Raw genomic sequence first — 12,490 nt, forward strand, 5'->3', positions numbered from 1 at the left:
TCATTGATAAGAAAAAGAAAAAACGTGAACGGGGACTGGATTGATGATAAAATAGAATCCTGGGTTGCAAACAGCGATTCGATTGATGATGAAAAAAGAGAATTCTTGGTTCAGTTCTCCACCTTAACGACAGAAAAAAGGATTGATCAAATTTTATTGAGTCTGACTCATAGTGATCATTTCTCAAAGAATGACTCTGGTTATCAAATGATTGAACAACCGGGAGCAATTTACCATCACCACGGTAATTGCCGCGAGATGTACTGTAAGAACTGCGACAGGAAAGGGCACACAACCCGTTTCTGTAAGGCACCAGCGCGGCCATTCACTCAAGTTCCTGGTACTGGAGTAAGCCAAGCATGTTATGGATGTGGAGAAACCGGGCATTTCAAGAGGGACTGCCCCAAGACAAGGAATGTTGGTGGTATTGGGAGAGTGCTGGCGATAGGTCAAAATGAAGCAATAACTGATCCAACAGTAGTTACGGGTACGTTTCTCCTCGACAACATTTATGCATGCATACTCTTTGATTGCGGTGCGGAGAGAAGTTTTGTGAGCCATAAATTCAAACATCTACTTAACCAGAGACCCCAACCACTTAATAAAATATTCACTGTAGAAATGGCTAATGGAAAAACAGAAAGCACAAGTGATATGTACGTCGGGTGCACATTAAATTTAAACGAACACTTATTTCAAATCGACCTTATGCCCATTTCGATAAGAAGTTTTGATATAATCATCGGTATGGACTGGTTGAGTCTTCACCATGCCGACATTCTTTGCCATGAAAAGGCCGTTCGTCTCAATCTTCCCAACGGTGAAAATCTCATCATATATGGAGACAAACCTAGTGCAAAATTACAAATCATCTCCTGTGTTAAAGCATGAAAATATCTTCGCAAGGAATACCATGCCTTTCTAGCCCACGTAGTAGACCAGAAGAAAGAACCAAAGAACATTAAAGATATTCCAGAAGTCTGCAACTTCCCAGACATTTTCCCAGAAGATCTCCCAGGAATCCCACCGGAACGTCAAGTCGAATTCAGAATCGACTTGATTCCCGGAGCCACCCCAGTAGCAAAGTCACCTTACCGTTTAGCTCTAGCCGAGATGCAGGAACTGTCCAGTCAATTGAACGAGCTGTTGAGCAAGGGATTCATCAGGCCAAGCTTCTCACCATGGGGTGCACCAGTCCTATTCGTGAAAAAGAAGGACGGATCTTTTCGCATGTGCATCGATTATCGAGAACTGAACAAACTGACAATCAAGAACCGATATCCCCTTCCACGTATAGACGATCTTTTCGACCAACTACAAGGAGCGAGCTACTTCTCAAAAATCGACCTAAGATCCGGTTATCACCAACTACGAGTACTGGAAGGAGACATCCCCGAAACGGCTTTCCGAACACGATATGGTCACTACGAGTTTGTAGTGATGCCCTTCGGGTTGACAAACGCTCCAGCAGTGTTCATGGATCTGATGAACCGAGTATGTCGTCCCTTCCTGGACAAATTCGTGATCGTGTTCATAGATGATATACTCGTCTATTCTAGAAACCAGGAAGAACACAGCCAACATCTCCGCCAGGTTCTGGAAACATTAAGGGCAGAGAAACTTTACGCAAAATTTTCCAAGTGCGAATTTTGGATTCGAGAGGTGGATTTCCTAGGACACGTAGTAAGCAAGGAAGGAATACACGTGGATCCCTCGAAGATCAAGGCAATAGATAATTGGACGATTCCAAGAACCCCTACAGAGATCCGACAATTTTTAGGACTCGCCGGGTATTACCGAAGGTTCATACAGAATTTTTCCAAGATTGCCAAGCCACTCACCACACTAACTCAGAAAAATGTGACCTTCGACTGGGGAGAAAAACAAGATGCCGCATTTCAAACGCTAAAACGAGCATTATGTAGTGCACCCATCCTAACCCTGCCAGAAGGGACGGAGGACTTCGTGGTCTATTGTGATGCATCAAACCAAGGACTCAGGTGTGTCCTGATGCAACGAGGGAAGGTCATCGCCTATGCCTCAAGACAACTAAAGACGCATGAAGTGAACTACACAACGCACGATCTTGAGCTAGGAGCAGTCGTCTTCGCTCTAAAGATATGGAGACACTACCTCTACGGCACAAAATGCACGATCTTCACTGACCATAAAAGCCTTCAACATATCCTCAACCAGAAAGAACTCAACATGAGACAAAGACGGTGGGTAGAGCTACTAAGTGATTACGAATGCGAAATTCGATATCACCTCGGAAAGGCTAATGTAGTGGCTGATGCACTCAGTCGGAAGGAATACTCAGGTCGCCGAGTGAAGTCCCTAACTATGACGATCCATTCCCACCAGTCCACGCAAATCAAGGAAGCCCAAATAGAAGCCTTGAAATCTGAAAATGTGGCAGGAGAAACCCTAAGGGGAATGGATAAGAATCTTGAAACCAAGAACGACGGAGTTCGTTATTTCATGGATCGAATATGGACACCAAAGTTTGGTGGATTCAGAGAAATTGTCATGGACGAAGCCCATAAAACACGATACTCCATACATCCCGGCTCCGACAAGATGTATCTCGACCTCAAGAAGTTGTACTAGTGGCCGAACATGAAAGCCGAAATTGCTACCTACGTGAGTAAATGTCTGACGTGCGCTAAGGTCAAAATAGAATACCAAAAGCCTTCAGGTTTATTACAACAACCAGAAATACCCGAATGGAAGTGGGAGCAGATAACTATGGATTTAATAACCAAGTTACCCAAAATGACAAATGGCCTCGACACCATTTGGGTAATTGTCGACAGGTTAACTAAATCAGCGCATTTCCTACCGATCAAAGAGACGGATAAATTGGAGAAGTTAACAAGGACATACCTCAGGGAAATTGTACGACTGCACGGTGTGCCCGTATCCATTATCTCGGACCGAGATAGTAGATTCACCTCAAGATTCTGGCAGTTGCTACAAAAAGCTTTGGGGACCAGACTAGACATGAGTACCGCCTATCACCCTCAAACCGACGGCCAGAGCGAGAGAACCATACAAACCCTAGAAGACATGCTGAGAGCCTGCGTAATTGATTTTGGCAAAGCATGGGACACACATTTACCCTTGGTCGAGTTCTCGTATAACAATAGCTACCACACCAGTATCAAAGCTGCCCCGTTCGAAGCCCTCTATGGCCGCAAGTGCAGGTCACCTTTATGCTGGGCCGAAGTGGGGGACACACAACTAGCAAAAGGACAAGCAGCTGACAACACACTTACTAGGCCAGAAATCATACGAGAAACTACGGAGAAGATTGTTCAAATCCGAGAACGTCTAAAGGCATCAAGGGATAGACAAAAGAGTTATGCAGATAAGAGACGAAAACCCTTGGAATTCCAAGTTGGAGACCGTGTCCTACTAAAAGTCTCGCCTTCGAAAGGATTGATACGCTTCGGAAAACGTGGGAAACTGAACCCCAGATACACCGGACCATTCGAGATCCTTGCCAGGATCGGTCCAGTGGCTTACAAACTTAGACTACCTCAGGAACTCCACAACGTACACCCTACCTTTCACGTATCAAACCTAAAGAAATGCTTATCCGACGAGACCCTTGTCGTCCCTCTAGACGAAATTGCAATAAACGAAAACCTCCAATTTGTAGAGGAACCAGTAGAGATCATGGATCGGGAAGTCAAAAGGACTAAACAAAGCCGCATACCTATCGTAAAGGTCCGCTGGAACGCCAAGCGAGGACCTGAATACACCTGGGAACGAGAGGATCAAATGAAACAAAAGTACCCGCATCTTTTTCCTAATTTGTAATATCTATCTTAGATTAAATTTCGGGACGAAATTCCCTTAACAGGGGGATGATGTGACAACCCTATTTTTCCCAAAAGCATTGTAAACACTCGAAAGCTAAAAACAACGAAATTAACCTCGAAAATAAAGTGTTCAGGTATCTAAGTTGGGATGCATCGAATATTAGATATCATGCCCAGGTTTCCAAAAACATAAAGAACGCTCAAAACCGAGTTATATTGAAGAAATTATAACCACTCATATAATTACGACACAACGTTAAAACATTATCTGGCGTAAAAAGTGGAATCTCAATAAAATACATTTTAGCCTTAAAGTATCTAAACAAAAGTCGTAGATCTCGTTGAAAGATGAGCGTGCATAAAAAGATCGCCCAAATCGAACCTCGTATGAAGAAGTTACGAATTTTCAAAGTTTCGTAACAGTAGTAGAGGGCTAAAAACTCGGATTGAAGATCGAGTGTTATTTAGCTATCGCCACCTAAACGGAAGTTGAAGATCTCCTCGGTGGTAATAAAACAATCAAAAGACAAACGAAAACCGACGTCGAATAAAGAACCTATGAAATTTTAACGAACTTTAGGAGGCCCGGACTATTAAAATTATATCATTAAAAATAAAGTCAAAACTAGCCGACGGAGTCTAAATGAAAGTTGTAGAGCATAATCTCACCTACGCGTGGATATAAAGAACGCGAAAAACGGAGCTCGTACGCGAAAGTTACGGAATTTAGAAGTTGGAAGCAGGAATTACGCCCCGCGTACTCTGGGAGTACGCCCCGCGTACTAGACCCAGAGTCGAGTCCCATCGGCCCGCCCAAGCTACGCCTAGCTAGCCAGGAGTCGTAAGCCATGACGCATTATTACGCCCCGCGTAACCGAAGTACGCCCCGCGTACTCCGGAAGTACGCGCCGCGTACGAGGGTTTTCAGCCCTATAAATAGAGGGCATAAAACTCGATTTTTGGCACACCTTCACAATTTCTCAGCATTTCTCCCTGTTCCAAAGACCATTTCATTGCCTTGGTTTCCGCACTCGAGCCCCCGACGAAAGATTTACGTTGCAGAGATCCCCGAAGAGCCCGACGACGCAACTATCCGCGATCGAAACTCTGCTCAACTCTAGTCCCTCTCTTCAAACTTAACGAGTGAGTTCATACCCCTACTTTTCAATTCTTTTCATGTTTTAAGGTGGGAAATACAAGTACATTACACGTTAAAAGTATCGTTTTATAAACATAAATGAAATTTCTATATCGATACAAACATCTAATGTATACAAGAGCGATTATGTCACTAAGTTATTTCTACTAAATGGAACATACTATCTGAAAAACTATAATGGGTATAGTTAACAAGTCAGTCCTACATTTTTCATATACTTCTTGAAAAACGAAACACTTTCAAAAGAAGTAAGTTCATTTCATTGTAAATCTACTTATACTAGGCAATGTGAGATATTCAAACTTCAACGTGCATTTTTGTATGCATTTCAAGTCCTGTATTATATACCATAATCTCTTGGAGGGAGAGCGTGATACTTGTGTATAGATCTATACGGGATTGACAATCCCGCACCTAAACTACTAGCTATAGTTAGACCGGCAGGTCTGGGGTGACAAATGTCATAACACTGCAACACTTGAAGAATGTTGTTACAGGCCGTCAGTGTCATTAGTATGGTTATAAAACTCACATAAAAAGTATAAAACAAGATTGATTTACGAGATTCATATGTGCATCGCAGTTTTCCTACATTATATTTTCATACAAAATTATTGTTATCATTTGTTTATAAAAGTTACTAACACATTCCAACTTTGGAAACTTTTTCATTTTACAAGAAAATATTGGATTTTCTAAAAACCTCGTTTACCAATTTACTACCAAAAGGGATATGCTTTTCAACTCGAAACACTCATGAACTCACCAACTTAATTGTTAACACTTTTCGAAACCACTTGTATTTCTCAGGGAATCAGTGATACAGGTAAACTACCAGCTTTTGGAAGAAGGAACACAAAGGATGTTTTTATCATTAAACATTTATCATCATATTGTAATATTCTTTTGATAACATGTATAACGCAACAATATACGTTTTCATTTTATATATATGATCGTTGTGATACTACGTGAAGTCATCCACCCCCGAATGTTTCCGCCATTCTGGTTTGGGGGTGTGACACGTTGTTTCCCTGATTAGGGAAATAGGGGTCTCCAGGGTGATGAAAACCAGCCATGCCACCTGCGCGAGTATGTAAATATGCTAACATTATTCCTAGGATGCTATGTCTATTGTACGGACTAAGCAAGCGTTCTCTTTTTAGTGATAAAGGGTATTGTTTTAGGTTCCCTAGTTATCCTGATCTCATCAAGACGTGTGTTAGTTTTACTTTGGAGAGAATGTAGTTGATCAGGCTACATCCACTCCTAGGTATCACTAAGAACAGTCCTGAGTTAACCGAGATACCAGCATTATTGTGTTTGATTCGGCGTTATGTTCTTATTCCTAATGCAAGTAAGCGTGTTTTATTTACTTGTTTTGTTCAGAGTTATGTTAGTCCCTCTTTTTGGTTTATAGTTGCATATCAATGTGTGGCTCGACATGCTAGTTCACTATAAACAAAGCTCTGATACCAACCTGTCACACCCCCGAACCAGATGGCGGAAACGTCCGAGGGTTGTTGTGACTTAATTGAATACCGTAACATTGAATATATATATGAAACATAACAACATTCGTCACCATGCATTAATATAGTACAACTGATAAAGTTTACATGCAGTACATTGTTCAAACATTACATTCCCAAAAATAAATTGTTCGGTTCGTTAATAAGTAAACTGCAAGTCATCACTGAGTACATTTTCCTTTGATTCACTGGTTACCTGAGAATACAAGTATTTTGAAAAAAACGTCAACATGTGAAATGTTGGTGAGTTCATAAGCATTATTTGAAAAACAATGTTTTGTATCGTTTTGAAAACCACCAGAAAATCCGATATTTTCTGAAAAGAGCTTTTGAAAACATTGTGAAGATCCATAATTATGCTTGTTTGTTTCTATAGTTGTAAGAAGAATGCTCGTCAAAATTGGGTACATTTTGAAAACCTTGTGTATCAAAAAACCCTAGGAAAACCCGATGTCTTCCTAATTCCTTGGATTCCATGAAGTTAAAAATAAAACCATTGCAGCGCGCGAAGTCATTAAGTCCAGGCGACGTCGGATTATTTTTTGCGCATGATTAATTGCTATAAACACGCGTTACACAAACGACCCGTTTATAACTATACTAACGATCCCGTAGGCGTCGTCCGTACTAATCACGTTATCCAACCGCCCTGACTTCGAGTAATCCCACATCCGAAGAGAAAGAGGACACGAAGACCCCGATGACTCCATTAACCGGTTGGGAAGAAAAAAGGTACGAGGGGCCCTTGACCCGCCTCGCATGAAATACCGACTTTACTAGCAATACCATAGGACCCTTGGGGACCAATAGTATATAAGCCATTGAAAGTCCTTTTACGCGGTGTTAGATCATGTAAGACCCAACAACTCGTAAGGTAGAAGTCTTCGGGCCTTAAGATCAGGTCATTGGGCTAGCTAGGCCCAACAAACAAGATTTTACACTTTGGGGCCCAAAGATGGTGCGTAGACGTCTGTGCACTCTCACGTGTATATTGAATTACCAAATGTTTTCGTGTATGAATCGAGTTATCGTCGTGTTAGTATTTTCAGATTGTTATTGATTCGAGACCGAATCAAGTCGTTTAACAACGCTTTTTGGTATTGTTGTGTATTGTATTACGTAGGTAGTCGCGGTGCCAATATTTGATCAAGTTGCGTGTATTGAATTAGCCTTGAAAGTTTTCTGTTTTCAGCCCCTCATTGTTTGTAAAATTTACTTTTTCAACCCTCTAATTAAATAACTTTCCGGTTTGGTCCTTAAATCATTTTTCTTGACATTTTACACCAAAAATTATTGAAATTAATATTTTTCAGCATATTTTTCATTGAAAACAGTTTAAGTCCTTGAAATTGCAGTTTTTTCGGTTATAGCCCCTCTTTTTCACAGTTTTTACAATTTTGGCCCAAATTGGAAAATTTTTGCAACTTTGGTCCTTTTTAAATTGGAAAAGCATTTTAAACCTATGAAAAGTACTTGGAACCTTAGTAGTCCACTGTTTTACAGAAAAACACAGTTTTGGCCCTCCAAAACAGAAAATTTCGCATAATGGGCCCTATTGGGCCAAAAATGCCATTTTTAGCCCATTAAGCTTGAAAGTTATGTTTTTAATCCTCAAAAAAGTATATTTTCAGAAAATACATTATGGAAACTGTTTTGACTCATCTCACCCATCAGATTTCGAAATATTTCAATTTGGGCCCTTTAACTTTATATTTTTAACATTTTATGTCCAAAAATTGAGTTTTTAGCCCAAATAAAATGTTATTAAGCCATTTAGCTATTTTTCTTGGAACACTTTGCATGTAGAAATATACTTGATGCTAGTATCATTAATCATAAAGTATATCTCGGTTTTTAGGGGTTTTAAGGCTAGATCCAACATTATAACACACAAAAACACACATATAAGCATAGAAATCATACAAGGCATACAAACATATATAGATCTACACTTTCACTTGTATTCCCCCCCCCCCCCCCCCCACAAAACTCATAAAAACAGAAAATAGGGGGTATGAAGCTCACCTTAGGGTGTGGTTTCAGTTTTGGAGGAGAAATGGAAGAAAGTTTGGTGATTTTTCGGCCCTAGCACCCTTTGATGAAGATCTCGAGTTTGATGTGCTTCTAGGATGTAAGATCACGATTTTTGCATGGATTAGGAAGAGATTTTGATAAAACAAAGACTCTAAGTAATAGATCTAAGAATATCCTTACCTTAGATGAAGAGTTTGTGGAAATATCCTCTTGAAAGCTTCCTAAATCTCAAGATTTTTGAGTGGAGAGGGAGGATATGTTCTTGAGTGTTCTTGAGAGAGTTTGAGAGATATTTGTGTATGTGTGTGTGTGTGTGTTTCGGCCGTGAGTGAGGGAGAGGGAAGAAGGAATGAACTTTGAGGTGATGTATGCATGGGTATATGAGATATAATGCATGGATAACCATGAGGTAATAGTGAGGTGTCACTTGAAAGTCAACTCTCTTCATCACCTCTTGGGTTTGGGCCTTGGGCCGAGAGTTTTGAATGGAAAAGGAAAAATTTGGGCTTTTTGCCCCTAAGCCCAATATTAGAGTTTGTTTGGGTGTGTTTCAACCTAAAAGAATGTGATGTGACTTTTACATTTTTGTTGGACTAGTTTAGGTTATTCATGGATCAAAGCTTTTAATTCATTTCATTCTAGGCCCAATATGGCCCAAAATGTTGAAATAAATTAATGTGAGTCCAATTAGAGCCCAATTAGGGTTTTAAGTCCATGATAGTCAAATTGGAAACTTATTGGTCCATTTGGGTCCAATCAGGAAGTCCTAGTCCAAAGTGGACCTAAACAAGAACTTCTAGGGTTTCCAATTGTTTGATGACTATTTGTAGTACTTGTATGATGTATTTGATTGAAGTTTTTGATGTCATAATAATAGGTGTCACACATGTTCTTAAGTTTTTGATTCACATTAACTTGAGTGTATAGATTACATGACACAAAATTTCCAGTTGTGACATAAATGATTTGTATTGAAAACATTTTTGTAATAATTTAATGAAATCAGGTTGTTTTTGAAAAATTTAAATTGGTTGGATTTTTCAGTCGTTACAGACGGGTAGAGTGAGCGGATGATTCAGACGCTCAAGGATATGCTCCGAGCGTGTGTTTTGGATTTTGGAGGGAGTTGGGACACCTATTTACCCTTGGCAGAGTTTTCGTACAACAACAGCCATCATTCGAGCATTGGTATGCCACCCTTTGAGTTGTTGTATGGGAGGAGGTGTCGGACCCCCATCTGCTAGGGAGAGGTGGGGCAACGGGTAATAGGTAATATGGAGATTGTGCTTCAAACGACAGAGCAGATACAGCAGGTCAGGCAGAGATTGTTGACCGCTCAGAGTCGCCAGAAGAGTTATGCGGACAGGCGTCGGTCCGAGCTCGAGTTTCAGGTTGGTGACCTTGTACTCTTAAAGGTCTCTCCTTGGAAGGGGTGATTCGATTCAGGAAGAGGGGCAAATTGGGGCCTCGGTATATTGGACCTTTCAGGGTAATCGCGAGGGTAGGCAGGGTAGCCTACCGTTTGGACCTACCTGCGGAGCTGGGTCAGATTCACGACACCTTTCACGTGTCGCAGTTGAGGAAGTGTATTCCCGACGAGTCGGCAATAGTACCATTAAAGGATATGCAGGTGGATGCAGGCCTGAACTATGTTGAAAGACCGGTGGCAATTAGGGATCGAAAGGTTAAGGTTTTGAGGAACAAGGAAGTGCCCTTGGTGCAAGTACAGTGGCAGCATCGGAAGGGGTCCGAGCTGACGTGGGAGTCCGAGTCAGAGATGCGGGAGCAGCATCTGGATTTGTTTTCGGAATAAGACTTCAAGGACGAAGTCTGGTTCTAGTGGGGGAGAATTGTAACAGCCCGAAATTCAAGTTCAACCTTTTAGCCCTTCATCTTTTATGGATTGTCATTTTTTGGCCTTCGTGTTGGGCGAGTACGTTGGGCGTACAAAGAGTACGTTGCGCGTACTCGCACGTCTTCTTGAACGCGTTGTCACCCGGGTACGCTGGGCGTACCTAAGGTTACACCAGGCGTAACCGGTCCAGACCCAAAACCCTAATTTGTCTTGATGGCTATAAAAGGAATGAGATGGCCTTGTCCCTCAGCCACCATCCTTCATAAAGATACCCTAAGAGAGTTGTTCCTTCGTTTATAGCTTGGGTGTGAGTGTTCTAAGCTTCAAGTTGTCATTTCAAGGTAGCAAAAGAGAAAAGGAGTCCATTGTGGATGCTAGAAGTTGGTGTACAAGTATAGATCCGTGGATAACAAAGGTTGGAGCTTCTTCCTGAGGTAAAAAGTTCAGATCTTGCCTTGTAGTTCTTATGGTATGCTTCTTGGATCAATTTCTAGGGTTTTTGGTCCCAAAGATGGAGACTTTATGAGCAAGTAGTCTCCATTGGCTTAGATCTATCATATTCCAGGTCTATTTGAGTTGTATGTTCATAAAAATGTAATCTTGGACGTGAATAATTAGCCATGCATGAGATCTAGATCTTTGGAGTTGAAAAGAAAGGTATTAGAGAGTGTAGGAGCCTTTACAGCCATGCCAAGGCTTAAAGGTTTCGACTTTATGGGTTAGGAGACTTAAAGAGAGTCGGATCTAGAAGTTGAAGAAGTATCTTAACCATTTAAGACCAAAAATATGGTATGGCTGAATCTGGGACTTATGTTGGGCGTAAGTCCCAGTACGCGCAGCGTAAGGGGTTGAGACCCCCGATTGCGGTTCATCGATGTACGCCCCGCATACAGAAGCTGGTACGCCCCGCGTACTGTGGTCTGTTGACTTTTGTTGACTTTTAGGGTTTTGGTCAACATGTGGACGTTGAGTCAAGGAGGGGTGAAATGGTCTTTTACCCCTCTGTGGAATAATGAAAAGGGTGAAGCCTAGTCTTAGAAGCCTATATTAATTAGAATGATATTTCGTTATGATTAGGCGGGGTTGGGTCTTCGTTTCGAGATTCGGAGATAGCGAGCACGTGAGATTCTAGACTTCCTACAAGGTGAGTCTTCTCACTATGCTGTACCCAGAAGGGTATCTATGTGTGACCGGAAGGTCGGATATGTTATGAGTTGTATGCATTATATGTAATTAAGTTAACCGTTTGTATGTGTTATGTATGTTATGCTTGATATGGGCCGGAAGGCATTATGTTATGGGCCGGAAGGCATTTATGTTATGGGCCGGAAGGCATTGTGATGTGGACCGGAAGGTCGACGCAGGTAGGACCGGAAGGTTTACCGGGTCGGGACGGAAGTCCCCTAAGACACATGGACCGGAAGGTTGTGGCCTGGAAAGGCGTATGTGCGTAAGTAGTATTTTGGGGAACTCACTAAGCATTTATGCTTACAGTTGTTGTGTTATGTGTTTCAGGTACTAGCGAGGACCGTGGGAAGGCGCCGGCGCGATCTGTACACACTGACGGAGGATTTATTTTATGATCTTGGGATTTGATATGTTTTGTATTATGATATGATACAATGGATTTCTATGGCTTGACTTGGTTGAAAACATGTTTTAAGAAATGAACAATTTGTTTTGAAAATTCACGTTGTTACATTGAGAAGTTCGCTTCTGATACTCCGCTTCTGACAAGTTCGGTTCCTAAGAGGGGTTCGGCTCCTTAAGAGGGTTTGGCTCCTTAAGAGGGGTTCCGGGTCCTTAAGCCTATTTTACTCGTTTTTACCCTGTTTTAAGCCGTTTTTGACCTGGTTAAGGGTCGGGATGGTCCGAAAGACTATAAAAAGTTTAAGGAACTTTTGAAAGAGATTTGGGAGAGATTTCACATTCTTGGAGAGATTTCTCATACAAAGAGAGATTTGGGAGAGATTTCACATACTTAGAGATTTTTAGGAGAGATTTCACATTCTTGGTGAGATTTCTCATGCAAAGAGAGATTTGGGAGAGATTTCACATACTTAGAGATTTTTGGGAGAGATTT

This window comes from Lactuca saligna, chromosome 2, assembly GCF_052625555.1.
Source record: "Lactuca saligna cultivar CGN05327 chromosome 2, ASM5262555v1, whole genome shotgun sequence".
In the NCBI taxonomy this organism is placed as follows: Eukaryota; Viridiplantae; Streptophyta; class Magnoliopsida; order Asterales; family Asteraceae; genus Lactuca; species Lactuca saligna.